The 18,078-nt window shown below is 44.5% G+C and overlaps 1 pseudogene; it reads right to left on the bottom strand.

Annotated features, from left to right (window-relative positions):
* The window catches only part of LOC138968959 (E3 ubiquitin-protein ligase MYCBP2-like), a 148,839-nt pseudogene that overhangs the window by 19,756 nt on the left and 111,005 nt on the right, over nt 1-18,078 (bottom strand).

Here is an 18,078-nt window from a genome sequence, read left to right on the forward strand (position 1 = left end):
CAATGACTGTAATCATGTAAGTAGTCTAAGAATATTTCTTGTCGTATTATTTTCCACTGACCGTACTGATCGTATTCTAGACAATCATGCGTAAAAAATACAGTGAAATCGTATGGGTTCCCAGGTCTGTCAAATACTCGCAAATAATTTTGAATATTTCTTTAAAAACATTTACCGGTATTTTTTTTTCTTCTTGTTTTTGTGTTCATTTACGCGCGTTCGAAGCTCGGCGAGCTGAGACATACGTAGGCTGTTCCATAATTATTTAGAATCTCAGAAACGGAAACACATACCAACAATCTAACCGGGCCATTTTCTAGACTAATCCTTCCCCAGCAGACACCCAACTGGACATCCTCTGAAACGACCTCATTAAGGCCTAGGAGCATGTGACATCAGCTATACCTTGTATGGCCCTCGTGAAGGCTCGGACAGTCTTCGGGGCTCTCAAACCGTGTTTCCGCGGCTTTTTCTTGAAATCCGAGAACAGGCTGAACTAGTATGGGGAGATGTCAAGAATATAGGGTGGATGCAACAACAGCAGTGCTCCCTTTGGTGCCACGAAATCTGTTGCTGCAAAGGCAGTATGCACAGGTGCTTTGTCATGTTGCAGCGTAACCCCTCGAATACCCGTGTTTTGATGGTGTTTGTGCCAAGCCTCGAATATTTTCGATCATTACTGGTGGACACAGCAGTCAGACGTGACTGTTTGCTTGTCCTCAAGAGACACAGTGTCTAAATGGCTTTATTGATCTAGCGACGATAGATGTTTTTTTTTTTTTTAATTTTTGTAACTCTTCTTCTACCTCCTCTTCTTTTCTTCTTCACTCTCATCTCCTCTCTCTCTCTTCTTTTTCTCTCTTTCTCTTTTCTTCTACCTCCTCTTTCTCTTTTCTTCTTCTCTCCTTCTCTTTCTCTTCTTCACTTCTCTCTCTTCTTCTTTATGTATTTTTTTGTTTTTTGTTTTATGTTTCATCCTCTTTCTGCTTGTCCCTACGCTTGTTCCCTCTCCCAGTATGCTTCCACGCCGCCCCGTCCCAGCACTCACTGCAACACCCACCCCTGAACTTCGTTCCGCCGCCAGACTTAGCGACGAAAGATGCTAATTTGTATTTTAGTGCTTCTTGTTATTCGAACTTGGCAGGGGTGGGGTCACCTTGTTAAACACCCACACAGACGACAGTTGTTTTGTTTCAGGGTGGAACTAATTTACCCAGGTTTCGTCACCACTGACGATATTCCATGTTGATTTGGACTAGCCATTGCTGATTTTTTCAAGTATTGTCAGGCAGCAATCTGCCCTACCCCTTTTCTTCCCGGCACTGAGTTCACGTGGTACCCAACCAGCATATCGCGTTGGGGCCATTCAATATTTGTGTAAGATCTTTTCAAATGCAGAGCTTTTAATGCTAAGGGCATAATTGCATCTCCCTGATTATAATTAAGGGATCTTCTGTTATTATCTGTTCAACAGCGCTAATGTTTTTGAGGATAACGGATGAAATAAGTAGACCAGGGTGGGTATCATTTTTGAGGTTCCATCTACCCGGTTTAAAATTGCTGTACCAGTCTTACACCACGGCTCTACAAAGAGCGTTTATCCCAAAACATTCTACCAAACTTTCTTGCAAATCGGCCTCTTTTAACCCTTATTTTGTAGTTATTGTAAGTAATGGCTCCGAAATCGCGAATTTGAGCTTCATGACACAATCTCATACATTGCACGGTGAGTATCTTCTTCAGTCGACCATATGAAAACGACATAACTCTGGAACTTCATTTCTTGTGTCAAGCGTCACGATAGTCCACTGTTTAAAGGCATGATTTTGTATTTGACGCCATATTGCCAGGAGCCTGGATTCTAAATAATAATGGAACAGCCCTCGTATGTTGAAACCGATGACACTTGTCTGCAAAAACCGCGATCAAAGGACCAATTTTGTTGTTAATCACACCCACACGCTCACTCGCTCGCACAAAAACCGCGATCAAAGGACCAATTTTGTTGTTAATCACAGGGCGGGGATGTAGCTCAGTCGGTAGCGCGCTGGATTTGTATCCAGTTGGTCGCTGTCAGCGTGAGTTTGTCCCCACGTTTGGCGAGAGATTTATTTCTCAGAGTCAACTTTGTGTGCAGACTCTCCTCGGTGTCCGAACACCGCCGTGTGTACACGCAAGAACTAGACCAAGTGCGCACGAAAGAGATCCTGTAATCCATGTCAGAGTTCGGTGGGTTATAGAAACACGAAAATATCCAGCATGCTTCCTCCGAAAACGGCGTAAGGCTGCCTAAATGGCGGGGTAAAAAACGGTCATACACGTAAAATTCCACTCGTGCAACAAAAAAAAAAACACGAGTGTACATGGGAGTTTCAGCCCACGAACGCAGAAGAACAGAAGAAGAAGTTGTTAATCACACACACACGCTCGCACAAAAATCTACAGAGACAAAATCTAAAACGGTCACTCTCCTTTCAGTGTGTGACGTCACTTTCAATGAATTAATGCAGGACTCTGCCCATACTCTCTCTGCACCTACCTGTCTCTGTATGCGTGGGGACGCAGTGTGCAGCAGAGAGAACAGGTCCTGAACGAGACTGTACTGCTGGGCCAGATAGCGACGTCCCACAGGTGAGCCGCTTAGTGCCTCCACCATCGACAGCAACTCAAAGCAGAAACCGTCCGATGCTCTGTCTCTGTTGGATATATTAACACAGCAACCTTGAAACCTTTGATTTAGTCGTCAATATAATCGTGCCACTGTTCAACACAGCCACCTTGAAACCTTTGATGAAATGACGGGCTGATTTTGTACGTCCTCTTAGGACCAAATTAGCCTATCTTGGGACAGGTAGAGTTAATATAATATCTTGATGTAATGGTCAACATGATGGTGTCATTGTTCCATCAGTAACATTATATTACCACAATGACCATACCATTTTGCAAACTGGTATATTCTTACAAGTTCTGAGCTAATCCAGTCATCTTGCCAAACCAAGCACTAAATAATAAAATACACACTCTGATTACTTTATCCTGGTAGAAGGGATTCAGCTGAAGGTAATACCGACTGACAGGGTTTGTCCAGTTGTGAAAAAAAAAAAGAAGCAAAAACATAAAATAAAACAAAATTGGCATTAACCTGATTTTGCCATGTGAGGTTCACGGTCCCACTGAGTGAATCTCAAATGATCGCTCTTCTTGCAGTATGTTACATCACTCCTAGGGGGGGGGGGGGGGGGGGGGGGTGTGGTAAATTGGGACCATGCCAAAAACATTTAGGTAAAGCGCTTTGAACTTCGGATAAGGCGCTATATAAATAAAGAGAATTATTATTATTATTATAAGAGAAACGAAAGTGTGTAGAAACTGACCTTCCCTCTTCAAAGGGCGGGTTACCCCCACAGTTCTCCCACTCCTCTCTCACTCGGGCTGCCTCCTTGCGAATGCCGTCCACAATGTGAGCGCACACCTGTGAACACCAATCTCACATTCAGGGCCATCTGGCATATAATCAAAACTTCTAATGCACAGACTCACTGTCAGTTCAGGCGGGGATGTAGCTCAGTCGGTAGCGCGCTGGATTTGTATCCAGTTGGCCGCTGTCAGCGTGAGTTCGTCCCCACGTTCGGCGAGAGATTTATTTCTCAGAGTCAACTTTGTGTGCAGACTCTCCTCGGTGTCCGAACACCCCCCGTGTGTACACGCAAGCACAAGACCAGGCGCGCACGAAAAAGATCCTGTAATCCATGTCAGAGCTCGGTGGGTTATAGAAACACGAAAATACCCAGCATGCTTCCTCCGAAAACGGCGTATGGCTGCCTAAATGGCGGGGTAAAAAACGGTCATACACGTAAAATTCCACTCGTGCCAAAATAACATGAGTGTACGTGGGAGTTTCAGCCCACGAACGGAAGAAGAAGAAGAAGAAGAAGAAGACTGTCAGTTCAAAACATGTCCAGGAATATAGAGTGGCAACAAAAAAATATTAATAACAATAATTTTATAAAAAGCAACAACAAAATTCTAACAACACTATGCTCTAATAACGACAAAACCCACACAAAATAATAACATAATGAAGAAGCAGAAAGTACTCTGTAAGATCTGTCAACTTACACCTGTCACTGTATTCAAATGTCAATCTAGGAAAATGTCAATCCAGGCAAATATTATGTACCCATTCAAATGTCAATCTAGGCAAATATTATGTGTACCTGTTTAAATGTCAATACGGGCAAAGAGTACCTACCTGTTTCTGCAGGTGCGAGAGCTTGTTGCGACTGAAAAGGATGGACACCATGTGTTCCTTGAGGTCGTTGTCGACGTCCATGGCCGCCTGGTCCTCGTCCTTCTTGTCCGCATTCTCCTCCCCAGAGGTGATCAGGCGACCAAACACCTGACACAACAGGTAACAACATCAATGATAGTAGTGGTACTACACCTACAGTGTAATAATACAGTGGAACCCCTCACAAAGACCCCCCTCTCTAACGACTATCCCGCCACAACGACCTTTTTTTTTTTTAACCGATGTGTTTCCTTATATAGTTGTCACCAGTGTAGCGACCACCCCGCTCTAACGTCTAAGGACCGACCTAACAGCTTGTGTAACGATTTTGTCAGACCACAGGCGGTCAGACAAAGCCAAGACTCTCAGTCAGCGTAATGCATCACTGACAAACCGGTTATAACCAGTTGAATAGCATTCACCTAATGGAAGTCGCCGCGGATTTTCATTTCGCTCGATTAGCGATTACCGGTACTTTATTAGCTCTCTACTCAAGACTCGCCGCTTTTCTCTTTCTTTCGCGAATCTTCGTTTGTCAACAAGTCGTCGTCGTGACAAGATAGCGTACAGAGAAACACCGGATGTATCAGGATCTTGCGCGCGCGAGATTTCGTTTTTTTGTGTCTCGCGATAGTTGGAGGAGCGAGAGCCGCCATGTTGTGTTTTCGTCTGCTCGAAATGTGCGCAAAAGTCGTAAATCATCCCCAAAAAGCTTATTCCGGGCGAGACTACATGTGTGTGTTGGTTACAAATTGTGTGTGTGATATTTTTCTTCAAACTTTTTCACTTTTCTTCTTTGTTTCACTTGTTTATTCTCGGTGCTGATTTCGCCAAATACCGTACTTTCGTTTGCCTGGTTGTTTTGATTGATTGACACGATCTGATTATATTTTTTTCGACGGCGGCTAATATAGTGACGCGGCCTATACGTGGCTCGTCCCCATTTTTTTTTTAAAGTCGGGGGTGCGGCTTATAAAACGGTGCGTCTTGTAATCCGTCAAATACGGTAACTCTTTTTGCATTGAAACATGCACCAGAACTGGTGGACACCATCGACAATGTCAAACATGAAATCGAAGCAGTTTGCTTGAGGAAACGGTCGTCAGCAACTCAAACTTCTGTTTTCTTTTTTTAAGAAAATCTGAGGTGACTTTCTTTGTGGCCCCCTGACCCCGCCCCCTCCCTCTGTAAGGACCCCTCTCCATAAGGACCGATTTTTGTCAACATTTTCCAGGTCGCTAGAGAGGGGTTCCACTGTAGCACATATATATAGGTCTTCCTTTAAATTGAAATGGAAAAACTATATATACACAGGTATAAATAGAATTTAGAAACAGGTAATAAAATTAAGACTGATATCAGAGTTTTCATCAAACAAAGTAATAATCCGCAAATTCAAACTTCAACCTGTGTTGTGCAGAAAGAAAGAAAACAAAAACAAACAAAGAAACAAAGCCCACCAGACAGACAATAGAAAAACCAACCAAACGCTGCCTTACCTGTGAGGTGAGAATCCTGAAGACTTTGAGCGTCTCTGCCTCACAGTTCTCCTGCTGGATCTGCATGGCGGTTTTCTTCACCTGTAGCGTACCTGGCTCGTCATCCAACGTTCCCAACACCTTCACCTGTCGCACTCGCAGACTCTGGTCCGGTCCCTTTAGCTCCAGGTGAATGTGACGGCGCCGGTCGCCTGGCAACGGGCAGTGCAGCCATCCAGCAAAACGAGCCTCCACGTCCATCTGGGAGAAACATAGGTACGTTGGAGTGAATTTACTGCATTCATATTGCATATACAGTAGAACTCCCCCTTAGCGACCCCCCTGTTTACGACCACCCCCTTTTTACGACTGATTTCCTACCACGGATGCATTCTACTATATAATGAACCCCCAGTGAACGACTCACCCCAAAACGCGACTTACGACCGAGCTTTTGGGGATGAATTACGACTTTCGCGCATTTGTAGTCGAGCAGACGAAAACAATACATGGCGGCTCTTGCTCCTCGAACTATCGCGAGACGAAAAAAAAACTAAATCTTGCGCACGATAGAATCAGCGGCGACTTCCTTATGAGTCGGGAAGACGCAAATCCTGTGTATCGTCAAGGATAATGACCCAAAACGCGACTTACGACCGAGCTTTTTGGGATAACTTACGACTTTTGCGCATATTTCGAGCAGACGAAAACACAACATGGCGGCTCTCGCTCCTCCAACTATCGCGAGAAGAAATAAAAACGAAATCTCGCGCGCGCGAGATCCTGATACATCTGGGTTTTTTCTGCATGCTATCTTGTCACGACGACTGTCTTGTTGACAAACGAAGATTCGCGAAAGAAAAAGAAAAGCGCCGACTCTTGAGTAGAGAGCTAATAAAGTAATCGCTAATCGAGCGAAGTGGCAATCCGCGGCGACTTCCTTGGGAGTCGGGAATACGAAAATCCTGTGTGTCGTCAAGGATAATGACTCGGTGTTATCTAGATGGTGAGAAGGATAGCGAAGCGAAAGTACGCAAAGAGAGGAGCCTGTACGAAGACCTCAACGATCGTGGTCAAGTTTAGCGATGCAAGGCGACGAATCATTCATATGAGCGGAAAGATGATTCGGGAGAAAAGTCGTTATGCTTTCTATCGAGTTAGGACATTCGGATTTGACTGGTTGCGTCACAATGTCAAATGTGCTTCACTCAGCGGGGAGCGAGCATTACGCCATGAGTAAATTTTCTTTGAAATTTGAGTTCAAGTTGTTCTGCTGTAATGTGTTTGGGTGTGAGTGTGTGTGTGTTTGTGTTTTGATATGGCAGTAAACTGCAACTGTGTGTTTGTGTGTAAACATGACAGTAGATACACGGCAACCAAATTCATGACCGACCGGCCAAAAACTCAAACCCCCCTTTTAAGACCCCCCCTTTTTACGACCTAATTTTCAAGGTTTTTCCAAAGTCGTAAACAGGGGGTTCTACTGTACTTCACAACGCAAGCATTAAAGACACAGAAAATAACCAATGAAGTTCTCCACCTGTCAATGAAAGAGCACTAGTGCTCCTGGTATACTCGTGAGACCAGGCCATATTCTGTCCTTTCGCATGTAAGATAAATAGTGTTTAAGCGGTTTATTCTCATGAAAACTATCATCAACCTGCCAGCAAAGTGAACTTCTGAATCCTTGTAGATGTAAACTTTGAAGACAAGTACATATTCCCTTAAACCTTAAAAAAAATTAAGTCTTTAATGAGAGCTTGTTTATGATAGAAGTAACTACAGATTATTGCAAGAAAAAAAAATCTGACTGAGACAGTCTTTACTAAAGTTATTATTATTATTATATGTAGTCTTATATCGCGCGCATATCTCCAGACTAGGACTCAAGGCGCAGGGATCTATTTCACTGTATATAACGTAACAAATCTCTTTTGCATAATCACTCTACCACCAACTGCAAATGCCTTCCCGCAGCTAATAAAATAGGTAAAATAAAAATATCACAGATTTAATAATGTGGTGTGAATACTTACTGAGCGAATCTTCTTCACATCTTCGCTGCTGCCACCAGCACTCACTGACACATTGTTCACTTTGTTCTGTGAACGAAAAAAATGTGCATCAATAAAAATGTCATGAACGCACACACTCACAAACGCAATGCACACACACACACACACACACACACACACACACCAAAACCAATGTACAGTTTAAACACCAAACACAATCATGAATCAAAATTACTGACAGATTACGTACAGACACACAACCCCCCCCCCCCCCCCCAACACACAGAGGACCATGCATGCGGTGTCTGATCATAAAAATCAAACATCGTATCCGCTACGAACACAAACTCCGTCATATTCCAATCAGGGGTCAAGCTGACTGTTGGTGTTATGAGAGATCTATTTTGCACAGCACTGTGACGGCATTGCGTACAGCTCCCCAAAAATGCAATATTTATGCACAATTTCAATGCATGAAACCCCTGTCATTAAAACAACAGATACAGCCACAAAAAAAGGCAAGTTGTAAATAGATATCACTCACTGCCAGATCCCTGGAGTTATCGATGTGAATGTAGATGACGGTGGGGTTGGCTTTGTTAGAACACACAATGTTGAGCGTCTTCACTCTGTTGCGGTCTTCGTCCCCGCTCTCCCAGAACGTCTCTGTTGAGTTGTCTGTACACAGAAATCATACAGCAATTACACTCACTATTCTTTGCACAGCAATAAAAATCAGAACAAATACAGTCAGATTTCTGATCACTAGCAATAGAATTCAAAATGATCTCAGTGTGTTCTTGGAGTCTTCCGGCATGGGCGCATAAGGAATTTTAAATAATCTCTTGAGATAAAATTATTAACTTATTCCTGAGCAAATAGGGTGACGAGAGAGAGGGAAGGAAGATAAAGTAAGGCCAAATGTTTTAAAATAAGATGAAATTCAGAACCGAGAGGGGGTATCTAAATGATCATGCATGCAGCTATTTAGTTAGCCTCCCCCCATCCTTTGGGCAGTGGCTTCGTCTTAATATGATCACAACAAACTGTTCATTGCAAATTTTTAACAAGAGAGCAATGCACTCGGTGAGTCCTGCAATTTGTTCCTTTAAATCACCAGCAGCATGCAAACAAACAAACCAAACAAATGAACAAACAAACAGACACACACAGTCTCTGTCAGTCCAAGATACTGCACTAGGCTAAAGTGATCGTTGAGTGAAAAACAGCAGAACTCTGACATGGATTACAGGATCTTTTCCGGGCGCACTTGGTCTTGTGCTTGCGTGTACACACGAAGGGGGATAAGCCACTAGCAGGTCTGCACATAAGTTGACCTGGGAGATCGGAAAAATCTCCACACTTATCCCACCAGGCGGCCGCAACAGGGATTCGAACCCTCGACCTTCCGATTAAGAGGCCGACGTCTTACCACCCCGCCCGAATCAATTCTAGCGTGCATGTATACAGACCTGAGAGACTGCCGATCATGGCCTGGCGACTGGACGCCTTGATCTCTGCTGTAGGGGTCAAGTCCTTCAGCGCCGACACCGAGAACATCACCTGCAGCATACACAATGCAAACCTTCGTCAGGGAGGCGTACGGGAACAGGTCATCAATGACAGAATCTGGCAACATCACGTTTTCATAAAGGTTATAAAACAAAGGGCATCATGTCAATGAGAATTACAACAATGGAGGCAGAGGGCTAATATGGAGAGATTATATGCACACACCCCTTTTAAGACAAAAAAACCCAAAAAACAAAACAAATCAAAACAGGCTCCCAAACGGCGTGTGGCTTTTTTTGTTTGTTTATTTGCTTAACGCCCAGCCGACCACGAAGGGCCATATCAGGGCGGTGCTGCTTCGACATATAACATGCGCCATACACAAGACAGAAGTCGCAGCACAGGCTTCTTGTCTCACCCAGTCACATTATTCTGACACCGGACCAACCAGTCCTAGCACTAACCCCATAATGCCAGACGCCAGGCGGAGCAGCCACTAGATTGCCAATTTTAAAGTCTTAGGTATGACCCGGCCGGAGTTCGAACCCACGACCTCCCGATCACGGGGCTGACGCCTTACCACTAGGCCTACCGTGCCGGTGGCGTGTGGCTGCCTAAGTGGCAGCCCATAAACAAAGAAGAAGAAGGCTTTGAAGAGGGGGGAGTCTTACAATTGAGATAAATTTACAGAGGTTGTGAAGGACAAATCTGGGAGAGCAAGGTCTTAATCGGGGGTCTTAAAGGAAGGTTCCACTGTACTGTACATAGAGAATACTACACGGGTTGCTGTGTCGTACCAGATTTACACGAGTTGTTGTTTTAAATATTGAAGTGCGAGCGAAAGCGAGCTGTTCACTGTTTGAAAAAGCAACGAGTGTAAATCTGATACGACACGGAAAAGCCATGTAGTATTCTGTTTATCTTACATACTGTACTTACGTGTATTTTACTGAAAATGTCCTGCAGTCGAGGCAGCTAAATTGAAGACGCTTGTTTTGGAACCTCGATCTCTTCTAAACCCTCGTGCAATCTATTACGTCAAAGCAAAGAAACGTCACTCTGAAAGTGTGGCGTGACGTATTAGTTCTAAAGATCCATGGAGGGTAATTAGCGAGCGCAATTTTTGTTTATAATGACGTTTTTCTCGGTGACTTTGGCATCATAAGCAGTGAAAAAACAGGTCCTTGCCAGACTTGCTTGACATGACCTCATTTACATGATATACACACGTGTGATTTGAACGATTATTATCTCACGGGTGTCTCTCTCACGTATGTAGGATAATAACCTTTGCTATTTCATCCAATAATTTCAGTGATCAAGTAAAACCAATAAACATTCCTAAAAAGAAAAAAATTCCGCAGCCTTTTATATTCTGCATAGAAAACTGCCGGCAAGGTCAATAAGAATGCTGAAGTCATGCATGTACAAACAAGGGGATTTGTGTGCAGCAAATATGAGGAATGACAGCTGGGTTCAATGATAGAGCACTTTGTGGGTTTCAAGGTCAGGGATAACCAAGGTCTCAGTAAGGCCACACACACAAAAAAAGTTGGTTTAGGATAACTCGACCGACCCTATTTTTTTCCGCCGACCCTAAAACTTTTTTATTTCTAAAAAAAATATCAACTTTTGGCACATTTTGCGAACCATATTGAGACTAAGGGAACGTAACCTCCTTGAAACTCGACTAAATCTTTTTATTTTTAAATACTTTTTTTCTTTTTTAAAGCCGACCTACTGACCCTATCTTTTTTGGGTCACTTACCCTGAACCTACATATATATATATATATATCTTTTGATGGTCTAAATAAACAAAAAAAATGGATCATAAAAAGGAAAAAAAAAAGGAAAAAAATTGTGCAGAGAGAGCTGAAATACAAAAGTGATCAAGAAAAAAAATATACAAAGAAGGCAACCGGACAAAAAAAAGGGACAAAAGAAAAAACACAAAATGCAAAATTAGTTTTGGAAAACAAAAAGAACAAATAAATACAATCAGCAAGAGCTTCAGCAGCAACAACAAGACAACAGCTACAACAATAGCAGGAAGTACAACCACATCACACACATACTGATCTCTCCCTCTCTCTCCCCTCGCAAATCTATCATGGATGATCCTCTCTTCAGTTTCAACCCAACCACACCTGGTAAGGAGGAGAACTTTGAAGAACTTGATTTTGACTACAACGATGTGTCTGTAGAGGAGTTGTGTATGCACTGTGGCAGGATTCCTACAAAGGAACTGTGTCAGAAGCGGGAACAGCAACTACACTCTCTCCGCGACTCGCTCACATCACCCAGCTACCTCACACGTCGCCACATGATCCAGGCTCCGCTCTGTTCCTGCTGAGGTTATCCCATGCCAGTCTCACTCCTGGCTATACCCCTCTTATCACCCATGCAAGCAGCAGATGGAGAGTGTCCCTACATGTATGTTACCATCCAAAGTGTTCGCAGGGAAAAGTTGACGGGTGATGATTAACTAATTGACCTGTTATTGATGTCAGTTTTTCTTTTGAGCTCACCTTCAAAGTGTGCATCTATAATCTGGCAGCGCCAGTAATCATTCCTTTTTTTTAACCCTGATATTTTTGACGAGGAGGAATAACAGTAAATACTGTCAGATTCAACAGAATACAAGCGCCTTATACATCACCATTCTCTGGATTTCATTTTTCATTCATTGTATATTTTTTCTGTATTTTAACTCAATACATGTACAGTAAAACCTGAGTCTAGCGGACCCTTGTTGTAACGGCCACCTGCTACATACGGACAGTTTATCATGGCACGAACATGATTTCAACAATAACTAACCTTTAACGGGCGGACACCTGCCACTTACGGACGCGGACACGATTTTTCGGACCGTAGGAAGTGTAAACACTGTCACAAACGGACACAACGTACATAAAAACGCAACTTCGAAAACTCGACTGTTATGCAGTCAGTGCTCGGCAGCCGTAGCCGTAGCACAAATGGTTGTTGATTGGTTGTCCTGTCCCTTTTCTGACCAATCAGTGGCTTGTTTAGATGGAGACCCACTTTCGCTCACTCACTTTCGCTTCGCTCACTTTCGCTCACTTTCGCTTTTCCGCATTGTGGATACAGTCACAACCAAAAGCAACAGTAGACTACTGTGTTTAAAAATGGAATCTCCAGCAGGAAAAAGAAAAGCGTTGACTTTAGAGCAGCGTGTCGCTGCCTTGAAAAAACTAGATAGCGGCCAATCATGCCGAGATGTTGCGAAGGAGATGGGATGTGGTAAAACACAGATCGCGAGGATCAAATCGGAAAAAGAAGACGTGATGAAGGAGTGGGAGTCAGGTGCGCGAATCGACCAAAAAACTGTGAAACGTCGGAAAACGCAATATGAAGACCTGAACAACGTGGTATGGGAGTGGTTTTGTACTGCAAGATCGAAGAATCTGCCTGTCAGTGGACCACTTATACAGGTCACGTAAGAAAATGCAACCATTTATCATTTACCACTCCCCCATCCCCCCTCCTACTAATCTCTCTCTCTCTCGATCTCTCTCTCTTTGTAAGCAATCGTTCGAAGGAAACAATAGTTAACACAGCTAAATTTCTGTTCCATGCATTTATGCTGAGACTAGAAAAACTGAATGAAACAAGAGCTGACCCAATTTGGTCGAGACACACTGCGGAATTTCCCGTTGAATGACTGATGAAGAGTCAGCTATTTTTAGCTTTGTGACGTCCGACTTGCGTAAGTTTGAATGCACAGTGTGTGTAGGGAACGGGGTAGGTGTGTGTGTGTGTGGGGGGGGGGGGGGATGTTGTTGTTGTTGTTGTTGTTTGCTACATGTATCATTTGTTTACTCACATTTTCAGTGAGTCTCATGTTCAATCCAATAAATACATACTACAGGACTGACAAAAAGTGTCTTGTTCATTTTACGTGCTCTTTGTAAAATATTGCCCCGGCCCCTCCACCTGTGAAGAAGGGACACCTGTCTAATAGGGACACTATTACCATTCCCCAAGGGTGTCCGTTAGAGACAGGTTTTACTGTATACCATTTACAGGAACCAGCTGAGTGAATCCTCAATTGTGATGAGTCACTTGCCAATAGTCATGCAGGCCAGCTCATGTTTATTTTTTTATTGTGCATTCTGTTTTCTAAGCTGACCTATCTACCGGACTGTTGGGTCTAAAAGCTCATACATTTCCTGAGATACCTTTGAAACCTGGTGCAACTGATTGGAACAAATGATCATTTGCTGCAGTCAATTATCCTTATTTATTGTCAAGAATTGGTGGTTGGCTACAGCAGTGATATGATTTTCCTGTGAACATATTTACATGCAAGGCTTTCTGCATGATAATTATGATACTAGTCATTATCTGTGAATAATGATACTAGTCATTTTCTGTGAATCATGTTTCCTAGTCTTTTTCTACTGATAATTTTTTCTGAATGTTTTCTAGTCTTTTTCTGTGAAGTGGGTGTCTCCATGGTAAACCTGATTTTCCTTAGAAATAGGTTTAACTGGGAGAGATCTAGAACTGGACGCCATCCTCCCGAGGCTTTTGGGACGACAAAAAGACGTCCGTAAAAGCCTGGGGAGGCCTGATCTAGAACCTCTTCCACGGCTTGCTTTTGAAGAAGATGTTCGACCTCGGCCTGAATAGCATCTCTGGCTTCTGTCCTGGCCGGAAATCGAAAAGGAGGAGGGGTTCTGGTCAAAGGAGCTCTGTGAGTGCTCCAAAGGAGCCGGAACCCCGATCGGAGCACCCCCGCGATCCAGTGGTTGTCCGTTTTCTTCAACCAAGCTGGTAAGGCCCGAAAAAGACCTCCCGCCACCGAAAGAGTGGGGGATGCAGGGGTGCTCGGACCGGGGGAGCATCATTGGGGGTTAGGCTTTCGACCTGACCCCCTCTTCCCGAAAGAAGGAGGTCTGGTCTTGGAGAAAGGACGAGAACGATTCTTTCCCCTCGAAGACGACCCAGACTTCGAACTCTGACCGGCGTTGGATGACGCTGAGAAAGAAGGAGCTGCGTTTGGTCTGATGCTTTGCGAAAGCCATCTCTGAAAGTTTGACAAACTGTAAGTCCTTGGATTGCTGTGATTGCTTCTGCAGTGCATCCAGCGAATCCTGTCCAAGAAGAGAGCCCTCGAGAAAAGGGGAGACCCTAAGAGAGTCCTGAATGTTCTTATCCTCTAGACGAGAGCCCGTCAAAAGAGCTTCTCATCGCCAGAAAATAGCCTGCGCGTACAATCTCGCAGACATAGCCATTTGTTCTGATGATACCCTCGCTAAGGTTGCAAAGAGCAAAGCCACATCCTTAGGATCTGCGTCCTGCCTGAACACAAAGGGATCCAGTGAGGACGTAACCGCACGCGAGAGAGAGCGAATTAGCGTCTCAGTCAAAGACGATAATTCCAAGGAAGAGCGGCCGCATTCTTCAACAGTAATGAGATCCTTTTCCTTACAAACGGAAAGTCTCTCTTTGTTGTAACCATCTTGTCTAATGGTTGCCAAGTCCGATAAAACCGGAAGTGGAACCGTTGGCAGGGCAAAGGAATTGATCAAGTTCCTGCCAGTGTTAGCAAGACAAAGCTTCCGGTTGGTGGTCACGAGTGATGAGCCACACGTCCAAGAGTCGCAAGCCAAGGCAAAGCCGAAGCAGGAGCTTCCCCATGCGCTGTCAACAAAGGCAGAGGTGAGGCAGAAACATCGTTTGAAAAAACTTTTGCAAGTTGAAAAGCCACCAAAACTCTAAAAACTTGAAGTTTGCAGATTGCTCATGAGACGGAGCAAAATCAGCAAAGGCTGATGGTGGAGGAACAGCAGATGAAGATGCTACCGCTACCCCTTCAGGGAAATAGTGCGTAGTAACCTCTGCTGCTAGTGCCAACAAAGATGGCAGCTTAGCCGGAAGTCGAAAAGGGGCATCCCCATCTGCTTCAGAAGCTTCTTCTTCCATATCCTCTTCATCCTGTTCAGTAGTATCCCAACGATCATCTAAGGGATGAGAACCGGAAACCAATCCCGTTGAGTCGACATGTGCCGAAACCGGAAAAGGTTGGGAAAAATTCCCTGAAGCCGGAACTCCATGAACAGATCCCCCATCCACCTGCCTCATGCCAGCTGAAACGCTGGGAGAGGAAGTGGATGCAGCCTGTGTAACAGCAGAGGAAACCGCAGTAGCGGAACCGGAAGCCGAAGGCTGATTAGTGCCAACTACCAACACAGAAGTGTTAGCGGCAGAAGGCAATACCATCCTGCCACCGGAAGCCACAGCCGCAGAAGCGGAAGCGGAAGCAGCAGTGGATTGGTAAGCATCAGCACCAACCGGACCCATAGAATGGCAACCGGAAGATGCTGTTGTCCTACTACCGGAAGTAGCGGACACATGCTCTTCACACCCCAACCCGTACCCCGGTAGGGCATAAGGCTGACGTGAGGAATGAACCTTTTGGCTGGTATGCACTTCCGCTAAAGCGGAAACCGTTGCCGCAGGTTTGTGTACTTCGCCAAGAACACCTCCTGCCGACGCGTAAGCGCCGAGAGGACCAGGAGGTGCTGTTGTCTGAAAATCAGACAAAAATTTGTCGAAAGGAGTTCCTGACGACGATTCCAACACCACTGTTGGTTCTGCAACTACATCAGCAGACGTAACAGTTGCAGCTGGTTCTAAACGAACCCGCGCAAGAGACTTACAGTTTCCGACTCCTGACGGGAGGGGCAGTGAAGCAGACAAAGCTATCTGCTGTTCCGTCGCTAGCATGTCATGAACCTGTCTTAAAAGAAGACAAAATAGCCAGTAAATCGGCTTTGCTCAAAGATTGCTCAGCTTGAGGAGCCTGAACCTTCTCTGAAAATGATTTGTCAGTTGAGGTAGGTTTGCCATCAATAGAAACGAAAAAGGATTCTTGAGTCTCCGGGTTGAGAACGCTAACTATGGACGAATCGAAAATTTTTAATTAAATTTTCATTTGATTAATATACTTACCCGAGTCACATATTACCTATGTGACTCGGGTAAGTATATTAATCAAATGAAAATTTAATTAAAAATTTTCGATTAAATTACATATTCTTACTCCGAGTCACATACAGGCAAATCCAGCTAACTCACAAACGGTTAAGTCAAAACTTCGCTTAGCACACAAAGAAATTCTGGTCCGGAATTATCCCTCTTTATCTATGTGTACAAAGTACCCTGAGCTCGAAATGGGATTTCTCTTTCGTAAGTCGAAAGACGGATAGCACACAACAGAAAGTCAGTCCCAAAGACAAAATTTACTCTATATTTACTACAGCAACTCGAAACACGAAACTTGGCGTCTCACACTAGCGCATTGTGTAACCTTATTCCCTTCTTCTCTACACGGACGCCACACCGACTGGTCAGTCGGCACGCAATAAAGTATGAAGTGAAGTTAGGAGGGGGCGAGGAGTAAGGAGAGGCGAGTGGTACTCACAGTGTGTGTTTGTGTGTGTTCACGGGTGAACCACGTGGTTACTATACGGAAGAAGAAGAATTCAAATTGTGGGTTGCCTCTCATTCAGTCTTTGTTCAGTCTTGTGTGCTCTGTGTGTGCGGCCAGATCAAAGGCATTGGGTGGCCTTGTTTACAGACACGACCTTCTTCCCAGGGGTCAATGACCCAGTTTTTGCCATGAGAGGTGGTTCCCCTGTCATATCTGAGAGAGGAAACACTTCCTGCATGGGGGTCAGTGACCGGTCAGTGACCGAGTTTAACAGAGTGGAAATCTGTGTGTGGGCCAGATCAAAGGCAGGGCAGTACCTAGTAGCTAAAACATGCATTATCACAAGTTGTTTGACTGATACTCAAGCGGTCTCTTTGATTTTTTTCGTAGTTCACGGTACTATGACCAAGTCGAAATTTCGGATAGGACACAATAACAATTCGGTCCCTTCAATTTCGTCTTATCCGGATTTGCCTGTATTCGCATTGACGCAGTCGAGATGCTAGGTAGACTGAAAAACGCTATCCCGTCTATAGTATAAGGGAAGCAACCCAAGCAAAAAAGTAGCAAGCTTGCTACCCTGGGTTGCCTCCCGTAGCGTGCATCACGCCACAGATCTCGTACCCGATACGAGACACCCTCATTCGACTTCTAGAATACAAAGAAACTAAAAGCGGGGAAGGTGGGAGGGAATTACCTATGTGACTCGGGTAAGTATATTAATCAAATGAAAATTTAATTAAAAATTTTCGATTAAATTACATATTCTTACTCCGAGTCACATATTAGCAGATAACTCCAACAAGGTGGTGGGTAAGATCAAAAAGTTCAAACTCACTCTAAAGTTCTGGAGAGACAAAAGCCAGCTGCCACCAAGGAAGGAATAGGCCGAGACCCATCCTGACAGAGGGCAGCAATGTCTGCAGAACCTGATAAGACAAAATCCTAGCGCCAGAAGCTGTGCGCAGGACATCATCCAAACCCCATAGGCCAAAAAGGCCAAGGAGGAGGCCCAGGCCCTGGAAATGAGCTCGGGCCGAGCCGAGGGAAAGATAGCATAAGCTATGACAAGGCGGAGGGCAAGAAAATCCCTTGCCAAGAAACTGGCCCACTGCCAAAAGTCAGGAAAGGATCCCGTGAGAAAGCAACCACTGACTCACTCTAAACCCTTGCCAGGAACTGGCCCACTGCCAAAGGACAGAAACGGACCGAGAACCACCCTGATTGACAGCCGAGATGTCTCTCAGGCAAGAAATGCGAAAGACGACCTCAGAGAGCCAGTAAGCTGTGCCCAGCACTTCTTCCAATCTTC

Source organism: Littorina saxatilis, linkage group LG6 (genome assembly GCF_037325665.1).
Source record: "Littorina saxatilis isolate snail1 linkage group LG6, US_GU_Lsax_2.0, whole genome shotgun sequence".
NCBI lineage: Eukaryota > Metazoa > Mollusca > Gastropoda > Littorinimorpha > Littorinidae > Littorina > Littorina saxatilis.